Below are 20403 nucleotides of genomic sequence, written 5' to 3'. Positions count from 1 at the left end.
ATACAAAAAAATACAAATTAGTTATTAAACATCATTACCTATCAATACAAATTAATTACCAATTAACAATTAATTAATTAGCAATTGATAAATAATTAACAATTAATTAAAAATAAATAAATTTAGAAATGCAATTAATTACAATTAAATTACTTCCCACCCTATTCCCCTATAAACCCACAACCCGCTACAGAAAATACATTAATAAAATTAACATAATTATCAATTAAGCAATTAATAAAAATGAATGACCAATTATAATTGAATTAATTGCCAATTAAAAATTAATTAACAATTAATTCAAGATAAATATCAATAAATAAATTAAAACATTTAATCAATTATAATTAAATTACTTCCCAACCTATTCCCCTATGAACCCACAACCCGCTACAGAAAATACATTAATAAAATTAACATAATTATCAATTAAGCAATTAATAAAAATGAATGACCAATTATAATTGAATTAATTGCCAATTAAAAATTAATTAACAATTAATTCAAGATAAATATCAATAAATAAATTAAAACATTTAATCAATTATAATTAAATTACTTCCCAACCTATTCCCCTATGAACCCACAACCCGCTACAGAAAATAAATTAATAAAATTAACATAATTATCAATTAATAAATTAAGTAAAATTAATGACCAATTATAATTTAATTAATTTCCAATTCACAATTAATTAACAATTAAATCAAGATAAATACCAATAAATAAATTAAAACATTTAAATAATTATAATTAAATTACTTACCACCCTATTCCCCTACAAATACACAACCGGCTACAGAATTAAATTACGCAAAAATTAAATACCATAACATTCATTACTTAAAATAAATTATAAAATCAATATACACTTTTCACACATATACTAACATAAAAAACACTTTAAAAAAATCGATATTATTAAAAAATCGATATATTTAATACCTATATTATATACTTCGATATTTTGACTTTCTATATTTATGTAAATCAATATTAACTTACTTACCTCAAATTCGATATTTTTGTTGTCTATATTCTGTCCATTCGATATTTTGTCCATTAAATTCGATATTTTTGTTGTCTATATTCTGTCCATTCGATATTTTGTCCGTTCTATATTTTTAATTCGATATTACTGCATTTCTATATTATTAACTCGGTATTTTGACTGTATACCACAAGGGTGCTTGCATTGCGGGGATGATTGCTTTTGCGCGGGAAGGACACTTTCCTGCACAAAAACAACTACAAGAGGCTTTTTCCTCTTTCTATGTATGCTGAAGAATGATAGATCACCAACGTCCACAGCAGCCACGGATGGGAAAGCACTATCAGCAGAGTCCCCTGGAAGCCACCGGAAGGAACCCAGGGCAGCAAGCAACAACCCTTGCGACACTTGTGGGGTAGGTTGCCCAAAAGAAACCCAGTCGAACACTGGGGAGGAAGGGGTATGGCACTGCGCCCCACATGTGTCCCTCAGGATCACAAAACCACCAATTGGTTGCTGGCCTTCGGCCTGCCTGGCCCTGGCACCCACGCCGGATTATCAGACTACCACCATCAACAGTAATATGGTGAAACCCAAGGGTCCAGTGGCCCACCATTCTAATAAAATAGACAGCTACACTATACCAAACCCTCCCCCGAATGGAGGGGGGGTGGAGGAGTCATCCCTGGGAGCCATAATTGCAGCCATAAGAGATTTAAAGGGCACACTGGAACCAAAAATAGACACGGTGACCTTAGAGGTTAACCTATTCAGAACGCACATGTCAAAGCTAGGAGAGAAAGTCACAGTGACAGAAACACATATCACCCAACTCCAAGCCACTACAAAACAGCTTGTATCTCAGGTACAAATATTAACCCAATGAACCACAATCATGGCAGTCAAACTCAAAGACCAGGAAAGGAGATCCAGGAGGAATAATATCCGAGTGGTGGGGGTCCTGGAGGAGGTGGAGGGTCATAGTGACAACCTATTCTTGGAGGAGTTAATACTAAACACACTGTGACCCAAGAGCCTATCGACTTTCTTTTCTGTCGAGATGGCCCACAGGGTACCTATCCCTCCTCCCAAACTAGGGGCTCCACCAAGGATGATTATTGCGAGAATCCTTAACTACTGGGGCCGAGATGTTATCCTGCAAATAGCCAGAGTGACAGGTGAGATACAGTATCAAAATGGGCAGATCCGTTTCTTCTTGGACTTCATCCTGCTCGTACAAAGGCAAAGAAGAAGCTTTGAGTCCGCAAAAAAGGATTTCTGTGACTGAAACATTAAATACAGGATGCTGTTCCCCACAAAATTCTGAATAATGGCAGAGAGTAAATTATGGCACTTCACCTCCCTGTACGAGGTATGGGAGTGGCTGGAGGGATGGCGTATCAACAGTCGGAACGGCGGAAAGGGAACAGGTTCCAGGCGAGGGAACCCAGATCGCAACAAAGGGAGCGGAGAGCAATCAGACGGGAAACAGTCCGGTGAACTGGCGGCAACAGAACAGGCAATAGACGGCCACAAAAGACCCTAAATATCCAAATGAACTATCCGGAAAGGCCTGTAGAGCCACTGGCGGTAACAATATTGTGAAACTGTTTGTAATGCTATGAGGTGGGGGGACAATTTTCAGAGAAGCATGTCTTAGAAACTTCTCCACTGAAATGGGTTTGATACAAGTGCGGGTGAATCGACTCTGAGGAGTGGCTGAGCACACGCCCTTCAGTATTTGAAAGAGTTTATCAAGGGGCAACAGGCACTCTGCAAGTAGGCCAGTTGGGTATGTTCTGCCTATTTAGCAGGGTAGCAGGGAGGGAAGGGGGATTTAAGTTGGGGGATACTGTTTTGGTATTACAGAGTTTTCGTTCATCAGTTAGACACTCAAGGGTGGATCAAGGAACATAAATGTCATCCAAATACTAAAGAGTCAGATAAGGGCAGGAGCATGGGGAGATGTGGAGGAAAGAGGGGGTGGGTGGAAGACTAAAGACACAATGGTGAATACTGATACCGCTCAAAAAGCGATAAAGACATGGTCATGGAATGTCAATGGCCTCAACAATGCGTTAAAATGGGCCACAGTGCAGCAATTCTTTAAACAACACTCTCCCGATATTGTCCTGTTACAAGAAACCCATCTCATGGGGAACCAATGTAATTCCCTGAATAGATTTGGCTACACCCTACTATCACACTCGGGGTATGCCTCAAGGTCCAGGGGTACCGCCATACTGGGCAAGAACGCTCTTCCCTTCATCCAAGACAAATCATTGACCGACCCGATAGGGAGATTTACCGTGATAAGTGGGTCTTGGGAGGGAAAGAGACTGAATCTATGTTCACAATATACCCTCCTACTGCTACTGCTAGAACTAGTGGAAGGCCGATGGGTAATCGGGGGTGACCTGAACTACGTTGTGTCGATCAACTTGGATGTCCTGGGGGATCGGCAGTGGGATGAAGAACAGGCCTGTTGAAAGAAATCCTCTGCACCATGGGCCTCAATGACATATGGAGACACAAAAATCCATACATACGCGGACGACACCCAGATTGTGGTCTCAGTGCTCCCTGGGACAGAGGTGGGTGTGGCAGGCAGGTTTCAGGACTGTATGTCTGCAGTCAGCTCCTGGATGGCTAAAAGCTGTTTAAAACTCAACTCCTCCAAGACAGAGGTGCTCATCTTTGGGTCAAATACCAGTTTGTGGGGTCCTAGCTGGTGGCCCACTGACATGGGACCACCACCTTGCCCGGCCTCGAAGGTGAAGAATCTTGGTGTCATCATTGATAATCAACTCTCCTTCAAACCCCAAGTCAATGCTTTGAGCTCCTCCATACATTGGACTTTGAAAATTATTAGGAAGATCCTCCCCTTCCTACCAGAGGAAAGCAGAAAGACGGTGGTGACTGCTCTTATACTTTCACGCATTGATTACTGCAATGGTCTCCTCATTGAGGCACAACAGGGGGTGCTCAATAAACTCCAGGTCCTACAGAATGCGGCTGCCCGCCTGATTGGGGGACTGCCCAAATTTTCCTCGGTTACCAAGGAGCTCGAGAAGTTGCACTGGCTCCCGGTGCGGAAGCGGATTCTGTTCAAGGCCCTCTGTATAGTCTTCAAGGCTCTACATGGTCTTGGTCCCCAGTTTCTTCAGGACCGCTTTCAATGGTACAGACCAGGGAGACAACTTAGGTCGGCCAACCTAGGGCTGGTCAAAACGACCCGGATCAGGAAGATGCGTTGGGGCGGAAGGAGTTTCTTTAGGGGAGCAGAGGTGGCATGGAATTCCCTCCCTCTTTCCCTTAAACAGAATGAGAATCTGTTGGCATTCAGAAGGGATCTAAAAACATGGCTCTTTTCCTCTTAGGTCCTGTAGCTTTCCCCTATGGATTATCACTTCAGCGCCAGGACACCGACTGGTAACAGCGCGCTTTATAAGTGTTATAATAAATAAATAAATAAATACATCAGACAGTATACACACAGCTCCACCTCAACTAAAAGTCTCTCCAGGCTAGACTACATACTAACACAGACTTGCAGCCTCAGGAAGTTTCATAGAGCAACACATTTAGCACTAGGAGTGTCAGATCACTCCCCGGTGGAGGTAATATTGCAGGGCCCCAGAAGGGACCAGACCCTAACCCCGAAAATCGACCCCTGGCATCTTACGGTTCCCAAAATCAAACTATCCATTAGGAAAGGGGGCCAGACAATTTTTTAAAGAAAACATGGGCTCAGTGACTTCGGCCGTGACACTCTGGGAAGCCTTTAATGCGGTAATCAGAGGCCAGACTCAGGCACAAATCGGAGCGACAAAGAAGGAAAAAAACTGCAGTGCCTCGCCCTGGAGGATGCCATTTCCAAGTTAGAAACCCAGGTGTTGGTAAAAGAGACGAGAGACATAGAACTGAGACACTAACTGGAGCTTCGACAGAGAGAGTTGAGGGACATAGAAGGAGATAGGGTTAAGGGTACAGGCAAGGGTAACAAAACACAGACTCTATGAAGTGGAAGACAAAGCATCCAGACTTTTTGCCTGGTTAGACAAAAGGAGAACTGAACACAACTGTGTACCAAGCATAATAGACGAGAAAGGCCAGAGCTATGCTACAGGCAATGAGATAGCTGAAGCATTCGCCTCCTACTACGAGTCCCTTTACTCCTCTCCGGTTGGGAAGTCGGAGGAACAATGCACAGACTTCCTCCGAGACATTCAACTGCCAAGGCTATTTACAGAAGACTGTGCGATGCTGGAGGAGTACCTCTCGGTGGAGGAAATTAAAAAGGCCACTCGCTCACTGCACACCGGAAAGGCAGTGGGGCCTAACGGCCTACATGTAGAGTTATTTAAATGCATACCCAACCAAACAGCGGAGCACCTCCTTAATATGTTCACTGAGGCAAGGGACTGGGTCTTCACTGACAGATCGGAACCAGCATACTGGGTAGACAAAGCAGCAATAGGACCTGGGGGCTATCCCTCCCCCCTATACAGCAAAGCGAAAACTGTGAGGTCTACCACCTCACACACTAACTCTGTTAATTAAGGGTGTGGCGGGCAGCTACTAAGTTCCTAGGTTGGGAAGGGAAACTAAATGCGATGACCCCACTCTGATATAGTGACCAACTGCCAGAAGTGGGCCAACTTAGTGACTTCGAAAAGTGGAAGCTACTGGGCCTGGACATACTGGGGGATGTCTGGAGAGGACATGCGTATATTACATACACAACGCTACAACACGAATATGAAATGGGACAGGGGGAGTGGCTCAGATATATATATATAATTGGGACACGCCCTAAGACATTATATACATGAAGGAGAGGTCCTACTGAATGCATCCCCATTAGAAGATAGAATACTTACCGACCCACTGATCAAAAAGGCAATCTCACTAGTATACAAAAAGATCCTTACCAACTCCCCCGATCCACTCGAGACATTAAAGACCTCAGATGCTTCTGGGGTCCCTTCTGTAATACAGATTGCGCTGGTGCACATAAAGGGCCAGCACTAACTTCAGGGGCGTTCCCTCATTTCAGTTGGTGTGTGCCCCATGCAAATGAGGGAATCCCTATGCCTCTATGCCCATGCCGCATCGCAGACGTGGGCGCAAAGGCAAAGAAGCTGTCAGGAGGTGCCATGTCTGTACGCCCCCTGAGAACAGCCTTCTACAGGGGTTAAAAGGGGATCCTATGGACCCCACAGACATCCCCTCGCAGGCAGGTGCAGTCCCTGACTGTACCCGCCTGCAAGGGGATCTTTAATCCCCCTTCAAAGTGCAGGCGGGTTGCCGTCCGCACAGTGAAACATGGAGCGGCTGCTTCAAACATTTTCTGAAGATCATGGTTGGTTTAGCGCCGAGAAGCCTACGGGTATTCGTTCGCGCTTAATAAATATCAATAATAAATAAATAAATAAATAAATAAATAAATAAATATTTCACATGAATGCGCTGCCCCTAGAGTAGCATGAGTTTGCAGCTTCCCTGGGAACAGCGCATTTTATGTAATAGGGTGCACTGTTCTGTTTGCACCCCGCACACATGTTTTAAGGTGCAAACAGCGAAAGTGTGCCCTAATACACAATATAGCCCTGGTAGCCAGAGATAAACTGTGTGATCAGGATGATAGATGAGAAGTCTCCAGGATAGAAAAGATTGTAATCTAAAATTGCATCCTTCAACGACAGATTGCCAGAAGAAATGGTTAAAGTACTTTACAATCGGACAACCCAAGTAGAGAGTGCACCGCTCACATGTGGCGAACATGAGCCACAATTGCAGCTTGGGAAAACTTGAGTCCTTGACAGGCCTACTGTGAAGCTTGCTGTCAGCGTGCACTCCCCGACCACAAGCTGACACGCAAGTGCGTGTTAGAGTGTCAGTTTGAAAGCAGGCCCGGAGTGGCCGTTGCGGGTACCGGGCAATCCCCCGGTGTGCCGCAACGGTGGGGGCCGTTTTTGGGCCCTGGGGGCCGTTTTTGTTACAGGGCCGTTTTTGTAGCATAGCTGCAAAATCGGCCCTGTAACAAAATCGGCAGAAAACCGGTCCCGGCAAAGAGCTCGGTCGCACCCCCAACCTCCCCCCCAGGGGGCTGGCCAAGCACTTTGCCAGGGCCGGTTTTGGTTCTCAGTCCGGCCCTGTTTGAAAGTGCTGCTGACAGCATGAGCTGTCTGGTGATGCGTACTGAACTTGCTTACTCGCAGAACGCGAGTGGAAAGTTCGAGATGAGGGTTCCCAGCTTGTGAGACGAACCAAGGATGGTGAGAAAGGGAACCGGCCTCACCCGTACAAATATGCTGTTAAAAGTAAATCCAGGCTGAAAGGTAAGGAGAAAAAAAGTATTGATTGCTAAAAAACAAATGGAAGCTCCAAACTTTGCCAAGAAACCAAATTGTCATCCATCCTATGAGTAATAAGTCAGAAAACCTCCCAATTAGTGGAAGGGCATAAAATTAATAAAACCTTATAAACCAGGTCAGGCATCCGCAAAGCTGATGAGAAGAGCTCTGCAGATTTTAGAGTTAATTTACCAACTGAACAGGTGATTGAGTGGTGAATGGTTCTTCCACTCACCAGTACTTGGGATGTACTTGAAACACCCAAACAAAAACCCATGCTCTGTAGTTTTCGGGAGAGGCTCATTGTGAATAAAGGACTTCAACCATCTAGTCATCTCAGCAGCCCTTTGCCACTTGCTTAATGTAGAACTTCAGTCTCCCTTTTTTTATAACTGGTTATTGCACGTTTTGACACTGCAAAATACCATACAAACATGGATATAATCATCGGATCTCAACAATTAATCAGTTTTGTCACTAAACATCCCAAGTATCACTCCCCCCCACCCCCATCCTCTACAGGCATTGTGTCATGCATTCACTCTAATGGCTCGTTCCCCTGTGCTGCCTGGGAGGTGCAAATGTTGCCTCTATATGTGCTCCATTTCCCCCACAACTTATCCCACTTCTTGGGGCATCCTCTGTTTGTGTAAACCGCCCGCTCAGCTAACACAATCGCCCTTTTTAAATGAAGATTCTGAGAACCATAGGATTACACAAGACCAGGTTCTGCTACGAACAGCTAGAGCTCTAAACTTAGATACCACATCCACCCTGTATGTGCTAAGACTGCTCTTTTCTTTCAGGCACTAGGAATGCACTGCTCTTTCACTCAAGTCTGCTTGCTATACATACAAGAGGCTCCCGGGTCTAAAAGAGCTGGCCCTTGCAGCCTGTGCCGCAAATCCAATTGCACAGACACAGTAAGAAAAGTGTCGAAGAGTTTGGAAGCACCACCAACATGCAACACTGACATTGTCTTTTTGGCAGGTGATACAAGACATGAAGAAATATGTCCTTGTTGACTACAATGAAGACAAAGCCGAAATTGACATCCAAGAGCTCTTTCATCAACTACTAAAAAGTTTTTCATGTTTGATGGCCTTCTTAAAATGGTATTTCATTAAAGGGGAGCTGAACTGACACATTCCACGTGCAGTCATGTATGCTGTTCAGCCAGAACCATGACACTTACATTAGCATTTTCCATTACAGAATTGTACAAAGAAGGAAAGCCAGTGGCTACATGCAATTGAAAATATTTGAGCAGCACACGATGAGTGCTGACATCACACAGACTAAAAGCACTATGATCAGGTCTTGTGGGTACATATCAGTCTCCCAAGAACTAATCACCACGAGAGAGGGTTGCTGTACCTCTCAATAGTGCATCCCTTCTTGGGGATTGCCTCAGGAGGGTGATTGCCAAGCAGGGATCCACCCACTAACCACCAGAGATGGCTTCTGCAGACGAGAGGTCAACAGACATAGCCAACTGATCACTCTCAAGATAACTAGCCTTTCTGTTCCGGTCCCCTGGGGAGAATGATTGAAGGGTTTAGCTCCAATCTGACCCCTGGAGGATGGGCGGGAGACAGAAAGCCTTCTAAGATCAGGATTTTTTCAAAGAAGAAAAGAATGGGTGGGAACCAGGCCTCCCAGCATTAGGCAGTATTCCTACTCTTAAAAGCCCCACTTCTGGGGCAGTTGGGGGAAGGTGGCTGATATTTTCGTATTGATAGAATGTGGTGGAGAAGGCCGATCCAGGCATGGACCATACCCACCATTCGTAAAGCCCTAGCAGTCTTTCTGCCCTCTCAAGGCCCAGAGTCTGAATAGTGAAGCCATCTCCAAGGCAAGTGAAAGTTTATTTCATTCTGGCTATTTTCTCGATATCTTCAACACACCCTGGGTAGCTTTGTAATAGGGGGAAAGGATGCAAATTAGTCCTAGATACCTTTCGTAGAAAAAAGGGTTTGAAGGCATAAGCAAGTACTGCCACAAAAATCAAAAAAGAGTTCAGAGAGTTTGGGGGAGGAGTAGGGGAATGAAAACATCAGCACTTAGGGTTAAAGCATCAGTGAAATGCCATCAGACATCTTACAAAGCAATGAAAGCACTGCCAACAAAAGCATACCAGTTAAAAAAGAGCTGTGGATGCTGCAGCACAGAGACAAAATAATAGTTTTATTTTGAATCAATTAAATCCTTAAATTCCACAATTCTTCCAGCATCCAAAATTTGGCAAAGTACAAAAGTGCAAAAAGTGAAAGATAGTGCTACATATCGCCTCAAAATATCTAGCACCATAGAAAACCATTTGAAAATTAAGTGGGAGCATGAGAAGTGGTGACATTAATGAAACAGCCATGCTTATTATTTTCTATTTCCACTGTATTTTGTATGCCTATTCTGAGTGCCAACTACTGTAGCAGCAAATTCACACAATGTCCCTCAGCCCAGTGCTAGCTCAACATAAGTATTCTTAGTTTTCCAGATACTGAAAAGGTCACCAGGTCAATTGTCAGCTGTTCCTGGTCAAAACCCAGTCAGTTTGTAAATACACTCAACCTCCCCAACCTGAAGCCAGAAATCTGACAAGAACACAGAGTCCACTGGAACACATGCTCCTAGCTGACTGTACAGCAAAATACACCGAAGACCCTTGGAATAAACACCTGCAACATTTGCAGATTTGTTGTATTTCCTAATAGGGTTGCAGTTTCTAAACCACATAGCCTGGAAATAGAGAGAGACTTTTAATTATGTAAGGAAGTGCTAGGGGCTTGTCCTTTTCATGTATATAAAGTTGTTGTTATTGCACAGAAGATAAATAGCTTTAACACAAGCTGTGTGGCAGTGAAACTCCCATTAAACCTGATCTGGATACTTTAACCTCTGAGAGTATGTGTCTTTATTCAGGTAGCTGTGTCCTCTTTGCTGTACATTATAGTAAGGTGCTGGTGTATAGTTCAGGGAGACCTTTACAACAGCTGAACCTACTCCCCGAATCAATCTGTTAGATTCAGATCATGATTCATAAAGGGGGGTGGTGATGGACAGAGTATCTGAATTAAGCAGAACACTCCTACCCAGTCAAAAGATCAGGGCTTGATCCATCACCGTTTTTTAGCTCACTGCACCATCCCAGTTCAGAACCTGGCTACATGCAAATTAGTCTGTCCCTGGCCCAGTGCATCATGGGAACAGGGCTGACCAAACTACCAAGCCAATTCTTTACTGGAAAGGAAACAAGCTTTCGGGGACCGGTTTCTGGCATTACAGCCGTCTTCGGCCCGGCTTGCTTGAATCCTGATGGTGCAGTGAGCAAGGGACTCACATCTGAGCATACCCTGGGTAGGAGTGTTCTGCTTAATTCAGATGCTCTGTCCATCACCACCCCCTTTTCTGAATCGTTTTGGCCACTATAGGAGTGGAAGGGTATGCTCAGACATGAGTCCCTTGCTCACTGCACCATCAGGATTCAAGCAAGCCGGGCCGAAGACGGCTGTAATGCCAGAAACCGGTCCCCGGAAGCTTGTTTCCTTTCCAGTAAAGAATTGGCTTGGTAGTTTGGTCTGCCCTGTTCCCATGATGCACTGGGCCAGGGACAGACTAATTTGCATGTAGCCAGGTTCTGAACTGGGATGGTGCAGTGAGCTAAGAAACGGTGATGGATCAAGCCCTGATCTTTTGACTGGGTAGGAGTGTTCTGCTTAATTCAGATGCTCTGTCCATCACCACCCCCTTTTCTGAATAGATTCAGATCATGAGCACATCCCACACAGGGAACCCTGGCAGTCTCAAGAGAGACCAGGATTGACGTTGTGGCACACCAAACACACAGTTACAACAGCGGTTTGTGAGACTTTTTAAAAAAAAAAAACATATTTTATTGGCATTTAACCCCTTCGCTGCGGCGGCAATTCTGCGCTAAGTGGGTGGGGGGGCCGCACGGCGCTCGCGTACTCATGACGGAACCGCTCCGTCACGAGTCGCGGTTGCGCTGTGCTTATGACGGAGCGGTTCCGTCACGGCCCCGCCCGCTCTTATGAGCGTTCAGCGCAGGCGCGGAATCGCTGCCGCGCAGGCGCTCCGAGCGGGCCGTGACGGAACCGCTCCGTCATCAGCACAGCGCGGCCGTGTCTGATGACGGAGCGGTTCCGTCACCAGCAGGGGAGGGGTTAAGTATCAGCAGTACATACTCAATTCGTTTCTTAATCATAGACATTCCTGGGTAACAGTTCAAAGTGCTATTCCTAGCTGTTTAGCTAGTCACTCGTCCATATCTCTTCTTGCTGTGTGACTTTCCGCCGTACTATGCAGCTCTAGTTGTAAAGGACTGCCATCCAATATAACAATCTACCAGTTCCCCTTCAACTGCCCTCCCACCTCCCCCACCCTTTCGAAAGGTTTGTGAGACTTGAGGGCAACAGGTAAAAGTTATATACAAGAACAGTGGATCAAAGACGCCAGGCACTGCAACAGCAACATGCCATATAAACTTTATGTACTGCACATGAGCAGTACTCCAGCCTGCACCCCTCTGAGGTGTCCCAGGGCCAAGAAAAGTGTGTAAGGATCTTGAACTCAGAGAAAGATGGCTTGGTCTCATGATAGTGCCAATTTGGGTAGTTTGCCTGATTTTTTATGGTGAATGTTGCTAGCAATAGAGAATGGATCAGACGAAACACATGCTTGCACACGGTCTGACAAAGTTTTCACAAATTAGTAATCTGGTTGCTCTGTCAGGGGAATCATTTCATTTGTTTTCTAGAAATTGAAGTTGAGCTCCTCACATAGCAGAAGAGATGGTCTGAGTTTCATACTTTTTTAAGTTCAAGAAAATTTTTATTAATGATAACTGAGTTTCATACTTGATGCTGTTAAATTGCAAAAATTCTACATGATGTCAAACACATCTTCTGGGGAATTTAAGCATAGTAAAACAAAGACAATACTTTCTCTCCATGATTAAGATTTACTTTGATCAACAACCCTGGGAAAAATCTTTTGTAGTAGTCGCAGCAGCAGATTTTAGTGTGGTAACCCTGAACCTTTGCAGTTACTGATAGCAGGTGTACCAGTAACTATAGGGAAAATAGTGACTCAGGTTTTATGAGTTGGACAGTGAGGGTCTGCCCCCTCAGAAACTAAGAATAACCACCAATCATGAAAACTGCACCCAACTCTTCGGGCTACTCCTGATTTTCTGACAAACTTTATCTGGAGGCTCTCATAATTCACAGTCTCCAGGTGGAGAACAGCAGAGGTATCAAAGACCTTGTATTTCTGATGAGGCCAGTGACTCGCAGTACCGGTCCCAATGGAATTGCCAGGGACCTTCTAGAGAAGCCCTAAGTGTCAGGGGCCTGTCCTATTGCATGCCGTGACGAGTATAGCCATGCACGGTAACACTTTTAGATCAAAGGCTGTTTTTGATGCTCACTCTCGGCCCCCTATGAATGAAAGTGTGCAAGAGCACTCTCTCGTTTCTTTTTTCCTAATCTTAGCAGATCTCCTGCGTTGGATAGAACAGCTAAACGTATAACATTCCAGAAAAGCAGTATCAGTAAGGATGGTGAGGAAGACCAAAAATAACAACCCCATTAGTCAATGTACATGTTCAATCAAATCCTAAGCCAATAAGAAATGTTTGACTCAGTAAATATGTGTATAGGAAGCCAACAAGCTCTAAGGGCCACATGCATCAAGCCTTTTTGCATTCGCAAACGGTGCGAATCGCAAAATTCGGCCGTTTGCGAATGCAAAAACGTTTTTTGGGATGCATCATTTTTTTTTCTTTTTTCGCAATTTAAGAAATCGCAATTTTTTGCGATTTCTTAAGTTGCAATAGCATTTAAGAAATTGCAAATTTTGCGATTTCTTAAATGCTATGGATGATTATTTTTAATTCGCGAATTCGCAATTTCGAAGGGGAAAATTACCATGAAGTAAACCTTCGTGGTAATTTGCGAAAAGTTTCAAAAATGCACAAAAGTGCATTTTTGAAACTTATATTTTACACACACACATGCCCTTGGGACATGTGTGTGAGTAAAATGTACTTACGTTACATTTCAGGGGTGCGGGGGGGGTCCTTTGGACCCCCCCCTGCACCCTTGAAATTGCATTCTCATTTTGCGATTCCTTAATTGCGAATTCGCAAAATGAGAATGCCTTCCCATTGATTCCTATGGGCCTCTGGCCCATAGGAATCATTGTAATGCGATTCCTTAATTGCGATTCGCAATTAAGGAATCGCAAATACAGAAAATTAAGAAATCGCAAAAACGTTTGCAAGTTCTTGATGCATAGGAATTTGCAATTCCTAAATTGCGATTCCTTAATTTTCGCAATTTAGGAATCGCAAATTCCTACAATGATGCATGTGGGCCTTAGCTCATTATTTCAGAATCAAGTGTCCAGACTCAGAATATTTGTTGCAATTGTCAGGTTCTGATTCACTGAGGGGTATGTGGTCTGCTGGTGAGCCTAAGACAAAGGAATATCTGCCATTAAATTAGGTTTTCTGCAGTACTAGGATTCACAAGTACCCAGGAAACCGCAGGCCTGATTCATGAAAAAATGGGGGAACCTGTACCCACAGATTTACACCATGGTTTTGGGGCAGATTTCCGAATTTAAGTAATTCACATAGGTTTCAAAAAACACTGCTGGAAACATATGACAGTTGCACTTTTCTAGAAGTACTCTACAAAAACATTTGTGATATGTTCATGTTATGTTGCACTGTGCTTTCTACTATCACGAGTATGCACAATTTACATTTGTGCAGGCAAAAACGTTGTCACATTTGTTGCATATACATTTTATTTTTATTTCTATATCTGGAAAATATTTTACTCATAGAGAAACGTCTACCCTACACCCTGTAAATGTTGGTAGTACTTTTGACGCTATTACCATTCTGATTAGGGATTTACAGCCTGATTCATCAAGGTACCGTTTTGCGAGTCTCTAATAGAGATTCATAAGGAATCGCTATTAGAGACTCGCAAAACGGTATTCATGTAGGAATTGCTAAATAAATAGCGATTCCTACACATTCCTTATTTGCGAGTAGCAAATTGCTACTCGCAAATAAGGAATAACTCCCCATTCATTCCTATGGGCCAGGAATGAATGGGGAGTATTCCTTATTTGCGAGTAGCAATTTGCTACTCGCTAATAAGATAGCGATTTAAAGGGTGCCAGGGGTGTCCAAAGGACACCCTGTAGCACCCCTTAAATGCAAATTGGAACAGGTGTTGCGCACACACATGTCCAAAGGACATGTGTGTGTGCAACATGCAATTTAGAAAAATGCTTTTAAAAGCATTTTTCTAAGTTTTTGCTATTTACCTAGAGGTCTGACCTCTCGGTAAATAGCGGCCCGAAATTGCGAATTAGCAATTTAGAATTGGTTGATGAATTGTATTTAAGGAATCTCTAATAGAGATTCCTTAAATGCAATTCCTCGCACAATAGCGAATTCTGTAATAGCGATTATTGCATTTGGGATGATGAATCCCAAATGCAATAATTGCGCTCGCAAAGGGCCAGATTCTCAGAATCTGGCCCTTTGCGAGCCGATTTTCCTTTCATGAATCAGGCTGCAAATCCTGTTATTGACAGCTAGCAAGATATGGTGGCTAAGTACAACCTTTTTAGTTTGTGAGTGTTCCCAACCTTCCTAGAGCACAACTACCCTAGAACACCCCCTCCTTGACCCTGTGTTGGCATTTACCCTTGCATAACGTATTTCACCACTGTGTGGTACTCCTACTCCTGGGTAAAGCGATCTCTAACTTGTTTGTGAATGTTTTACACTGGTAACTAAATGCATTTGCCTTCTGAAATGGGTCCACCCTTCTTCAATGGGAATTCTGCAACTTAAGGTCTGAATGTTAGTAAATACTCTGTTTGCCCTGATGCAATAACCGTACTCCAAATTTAAAGATGTCCACCAGCCCAGCGCATATTTCTTAACATTGGCAGGAGCTGTCATCATGGCCTGTCAATGTATTAAAAGTGTTACAGTGGTCCCATAGAGGATTTTTTTGTTGAGAAAACAAAAACTAATGACCCCTCCAAAGCCATTGAAGCTTTCTCCCATGGTGTGTGAGTAATTTAAACGTTTTTACCGTCCTTTAACAGCTACATTTTTTACGACAGTAAGGGATAGTAAAAACTGACCATTTATCCACCCACTCTAAATCAAATGGGTGGTCGACTGGCCAAACCAGTATGTCAGCAACAGAGTGGAGTAGTCTCTGTCGCTGACATACTTAAGATCCGCCCCCTGTAAATCATGCAGGTGGACAGTCAGTTTGATGGAGTGTTGTGTTTACCTTTAATTGTCCTGCCCTGTTGTTTCACGTGCCATGACATTGGTTATTTATGGTTCCATGGAGCGTGAATGACAGTTGCAGGAGAACTGACCATCAAGGAGGACTGATTTGCCGGTGGTATTCCTTTACATGAATAAACACTTGTTTTATGCGACTCCTGATGAAGCATTTATTTGACAAATTTGGCAACAAGTTAATGAGGAACATCACCAGGAAGGATGCAGTTTTTCAACAGTTTCCTGATTTGTGAAGCTTCTCGATCCCTGCATCCTCTGTGCTGTTGCTTCCCCGGACATAATATCTGCATCGTTTATGGCTTTGGTTTGTGCTTAAGCATACCTTGTGGAGCATTTTCAAGGTATTTGGGAAGGGTATGCCCAGATGTGGGTCGCGTGGTCACTATGCTACTGGAGTCAAGCTATCCTGGCTGATGAAGGATGATAGCCAGAAACCAGTCCTAGGATGCTTGATTCCGGTTCAGGGAAGACATGGCTTGGCAGTTCGGTCTGGACTGTTCCCATGAGGCACAGGGTTAAGACTGATTTGCATATGGCCATGTCTGAACTGGGGTGGCTTGGTGAGCAAAATAACGATGGATTAAACCCAGATCTATGACTGGGGGTGAATGTTTTGCCATTGTGCAACATTGCGTCCATCTCCTTGTGTGTTTTGCTGTTCACCCTATGTGGGACGGGTATGCCCAGACGTGGGTCCCGTGGTCACTATGGGCCCGATGTAGGTCGGTCGGTAACGGCCGAAAATCGGTATTTTTGGCCGTTTCCGACCGGTATTCAGTAATCGGTATGTAGGGACACATTATTTTACAGATTCGGTAAATTTACCGATCGGTAAATTTACCGAATCTGTAAAATACCGATTCGGTATTTATACCTATTCGGTATTATTGATATGTAGGTGGGACTCTTCTGAGTCCCACAAGCCTTACAGAATCGGTATTTTACCATGAAATCCAACTTCATGGTAAAAAACCGATTCCGGTGTGCATGCACATGTGTGCATGCACACCTGTGCCATATGACAGGCAGACCTGCCCTTAGGGCAGGTATGCCTGCCACATGGCCCCCGAATCTTTTTTGGGGGTGCTAGAGGGTGTCAAAGTGACACCCCCTGCACCCTTGTGTCAATCTGTATTTACCGATTCGGTAAATACCGACCGGTAATGGCCCATTCATTCCTATGGGCTTCAAAGCCCATAGGAATGAATGGGCCATTACCGATCGGTATTTACCGAATCGGTAAATACAGATTTTTACCGATTCGGTAGCAGGAACATCTGGATGTTCCTACATCTCAACCCCTTAGATTTACCGATTTTTAATTACCGAATCGGTATGATTCGGTAATTTAAAATCGGTAAATCTATTTTACCTACATCTGGGCCTATGCCACTGGAATCAAGCTATCCTGGCTGATGAAGTCCAGGAGAGTGCTATAAATGGTGGCTCACAAACAATAGGTGTGGAAGTGAGTGATGTAGGAGATTTACAGAATCTTGAACTATCTGTTGGAGTGGATGAAAGAAGTGAGCAGCTGCCTGTGGAGGGGAAGAGAATGCACAGGATTCCTGTTTGGATGTCTGTTTATATATACGAGAGGGATGGTTGAAGATGGTAGTGTTTTGTATAGGCCTTTTGTAACCTTTTTATTACATAGTAGTATTTGCATACTTTCAAGTTTCCAAGTTTTGTATCAGGAGGAGATGTGCTGTGTTTACATTTCATTTTTTTTTTAAATCTCCGCTTTTTTTTATTGCGTTTTATACTAAGTAGTGTTGTGTATACTTTCAATTTTCCAAGTTTTGCAGCAGCAGGAGATGTGTTGTGTTTATATTTAATTTTTTAGCACGGTTGTTTCACGAGCCATGGAATTGTTTACTGATAGTTCCATGGATCTTGAATGACAGTTGCAAGAGAACTGACCATTGAGGAGGACTGCTTTGCCGATAGTGTTCCTTTACATGAATAAATACTTGCTTTATGCGACTCCTGATGCAGCATTTATTTGACCTGGAGAGACGTCCTTCGTTGTGACGGAGCACCTTCTCTGCCAAACTCTAAACCAGCCTGTTAGCCCTCCAGGTGGGTGGGGTGGTCACTGGGGCCAAACAGTGCTTAGCTTATTTACAGCACGTTATGTTTTTATGTTTTTGAGACACGCTTTTATTTTAATTTATTTTTATATATTTTTTAAACAGAAGACCTATTTCAACCAGAGACGTTGTAAGTAGAAACTCTTGGAAGCGATATTGTCGCTGTATGCCTATCAGTATGATTGTTGCCCGAGTTTGCATTACAAAAACAGAATCTAAGAGCACATACAGATTGAGAGTAACCTCTGACACTAAACAATCCAGAGAGTGTGAGAAGCAGGCTTTTTCCCAGCACAGTGATGCAGCCTCTTAATATAAGTGTCAGTTTTGTTTAAATAAGCTCCCCCTCATGGCTTTGGCGTTATACTGTTATGAGGGGAAACAAGCCATCCATCATGCCTTGTTAGTGTGTGTCTGCAGAATAGCTAACATCAGTATTTTCAGGCCAGCAGCTACATTCTTACAGAGCAGCACAGGCGGAGTGTCTTATTCTAGTGACAGTCCAGTGCTAGCTACTCAAGTTCCAAATCCTTTTTCTGAGTCAAGATTATGCGGAGTGTCACCCTATTGGAGTCAGGCCTGTACTGTACTTCAAGGCCAGATGTACAAAGCCTTTTTGTGTTCGCAAAGGATATGATTAAGAGAAAGACCATTTCTTATGTACTAAACTAATTGTGATTCAGTAATACGCTATTGTTATCCACTTTAGTTTTGCGAACAAATACAGATTCAGTATTTGGAAAGTGTGTATTTAGGACGTCCCTCTGAAATACCGAATTGGATTGCTATGTTTTAAAAAATGTTGATGGAAATCCAGTCACAGAACATAAATACTTTACTGACTACAAGCATGTGGTGGTGAGCTATTCACAAACTGGGAGCTGTCCCCTATGGTCCCCATCCCCCTTGAGAATGTTCAGAAAGTATTTTTGAAGAGTAGACACTGGTCCCTGCTGTTAAAAACTGTGAGTGACAATAATGCATTATTTAAAAGCAATCACAGGCATGGTAGTCAGCAGGTCACCATCACATGTGATGGTAGCGATTCATAGTGGGGCCGTAATTTGCTACCTACTTTTTAAGTATTCATGCGGTAGGTCAAATTGTGACCTACTAGAAATTGGTATTTTGCTAATCGACCTATTAAATCTGAAAAAAGAACTGACAAATCCGATAAGTTTGGCTTTTTTATACTGCATGCACAAATGCAGACTTATAACACCCATTACATATTACATAAGTGACACATGCATGCAAAAATGCAACCACAGCAACATACCTACAGACACCCATGCATGGACTAGCGCATAGACACCCATGCATGCAGACATACAGATACCCATACACATAAAGTACTTGGCATACAGTTTCCCTTACACACAGACTTAGTAACGTGTTATGTTATGTTGGTTACATGTACAACATTTTAGCCCACTTATAGGCCAACTTAAAGCGCTGGATGTGACAGAATAACGAAGGAGCCTTGTGAATGGAAGTGGTGGTTGGCAAGTGGCCTTAGGCATCCGGTTGTCCAAGAAGAGACAGGAAAGGAAACCATCAGAGAGGGAAGAAGGGGCCAGTGTGGGTGCTCCATTTTTCCTTAATCTCTTTCATGTCTTCACTCACTACTTCTCATTCGCTCTCTTATTTTCTGCTTCTCTCTTTCAACCTCTTCCATCTCACTTATTTTTATTTCTGTCTCTCTCTTTGTTCATCGGAATATTTAATCATTTTTTTTCTCCAATTTCTTTTGTCACCTTTATGCACTCTTCTCCAGTGGGTTCCTCCTGGTTCATCCTTTTACTCTGTTTTCTGTATGCATGTCTTATTTCTTTCTGTAACTTTCCTTACTTATCTCTAGATCCCCTTTCTTTATAATCTGCAACATTTCCCGGGAAATCCGAATGTTTTTCTTTAATCTCTAGTGCGACACTTCGCAATGAGTTTTCTTTTAGTGTCATCAAATATGGCTTTGATTGACGCGAATGTTTCTATTCAGTCCTACTACACCTGAATATTTCAGGAATACGAGGCTAGAATGGGGACACTTTACTGTACTGAATGAATGAAAGAAAAGCTGAGCTGATGAATGAATGAAAATGAAAGAAAGACAATATAGCATGCCGGAACATTATCCATATCTGACTGCATTGTGAGGTTGCAAAAGCAGAGGTCTTAATTTCATGTTTTTGGTTCTGTGCATATGATATTTTGTTCATGTAGTGTGCTGCTATGACACATGCTCGGACATGTTGTATAAAACAGTATACTAAAGAGAATGGTGGCCCCCGGGGAAAGGAAGACGCAGTCTACTCTTTCCCTAGGGGTATTTGTGCTGTAAACACAGGACTTGGTAGGGTATAGGTTTTTCTGGGGGAAAGGGGCGGGTCAATTAGGGACATATATGGGACTGGAGAGGCGTTAATGACCTCTTCCGGTCTCTGTGCATCACCTCAGGGGAGTCAGGGTTAACCCTGGGCGTAGGACTATGCTACGCTCGCGGAGCGTGCAAAGTTTGTGCTACTACATGCTACGCAAATTGCATGTAGCACTGTGCAAAAATGCGTAGCGTAGTAGGCATTTTTTGCT

The 20403-nt window shown here is 43.4% G+C and overlaps 1 protein-coding gene and 1 long non-coding RNA gene across 2 annotated transcripts in view; both read right to left on the bottom strand.

Moving 5' to 3' along the window:
• CDH17 (cadherin 17) overlaps nt 1-20403 on the bottom strand; it is a 408277-nt gene that overhangs the window by 242946 nt on the left and 144928 nt on the right. The gene's annotated exons all lie outside the window — the stretch shown is intronic.
• Nucleotides 11535-19317, bottom strand: LOC144828661 (uncharacterized). Its single transcript, XR_013610507.1, has 5 exons — nt 17106-19317; nt 14987-16426; nt 13748-14331; nt 12228-13044; nt 11535-12178 (listed from the first exon to the last, which is right to left on the bottom strand). It is a non-coding gene; the product is annotated as an uncharacterized LOC144828661 (long non-coding RNA).

Source organism: Lissotriton helveticus, chromosome 4_1 (assembly GCF_964261635.1).
Source record: "Lissotriton helveticus chromosome 4_1, aLisHel1.1, whole genome shotgun sequence".
Lineage (NCBI taxonomy): Eukaryota > Metazoa > Chordata > Amphibia > Caudata > Salamandridae > Lissotriton > Lissotriton helveticus.
Note: the sequence above shows the minus strand (reverse complement) of the source record. Positions and strands in the feature narration are given on the sequence as shown.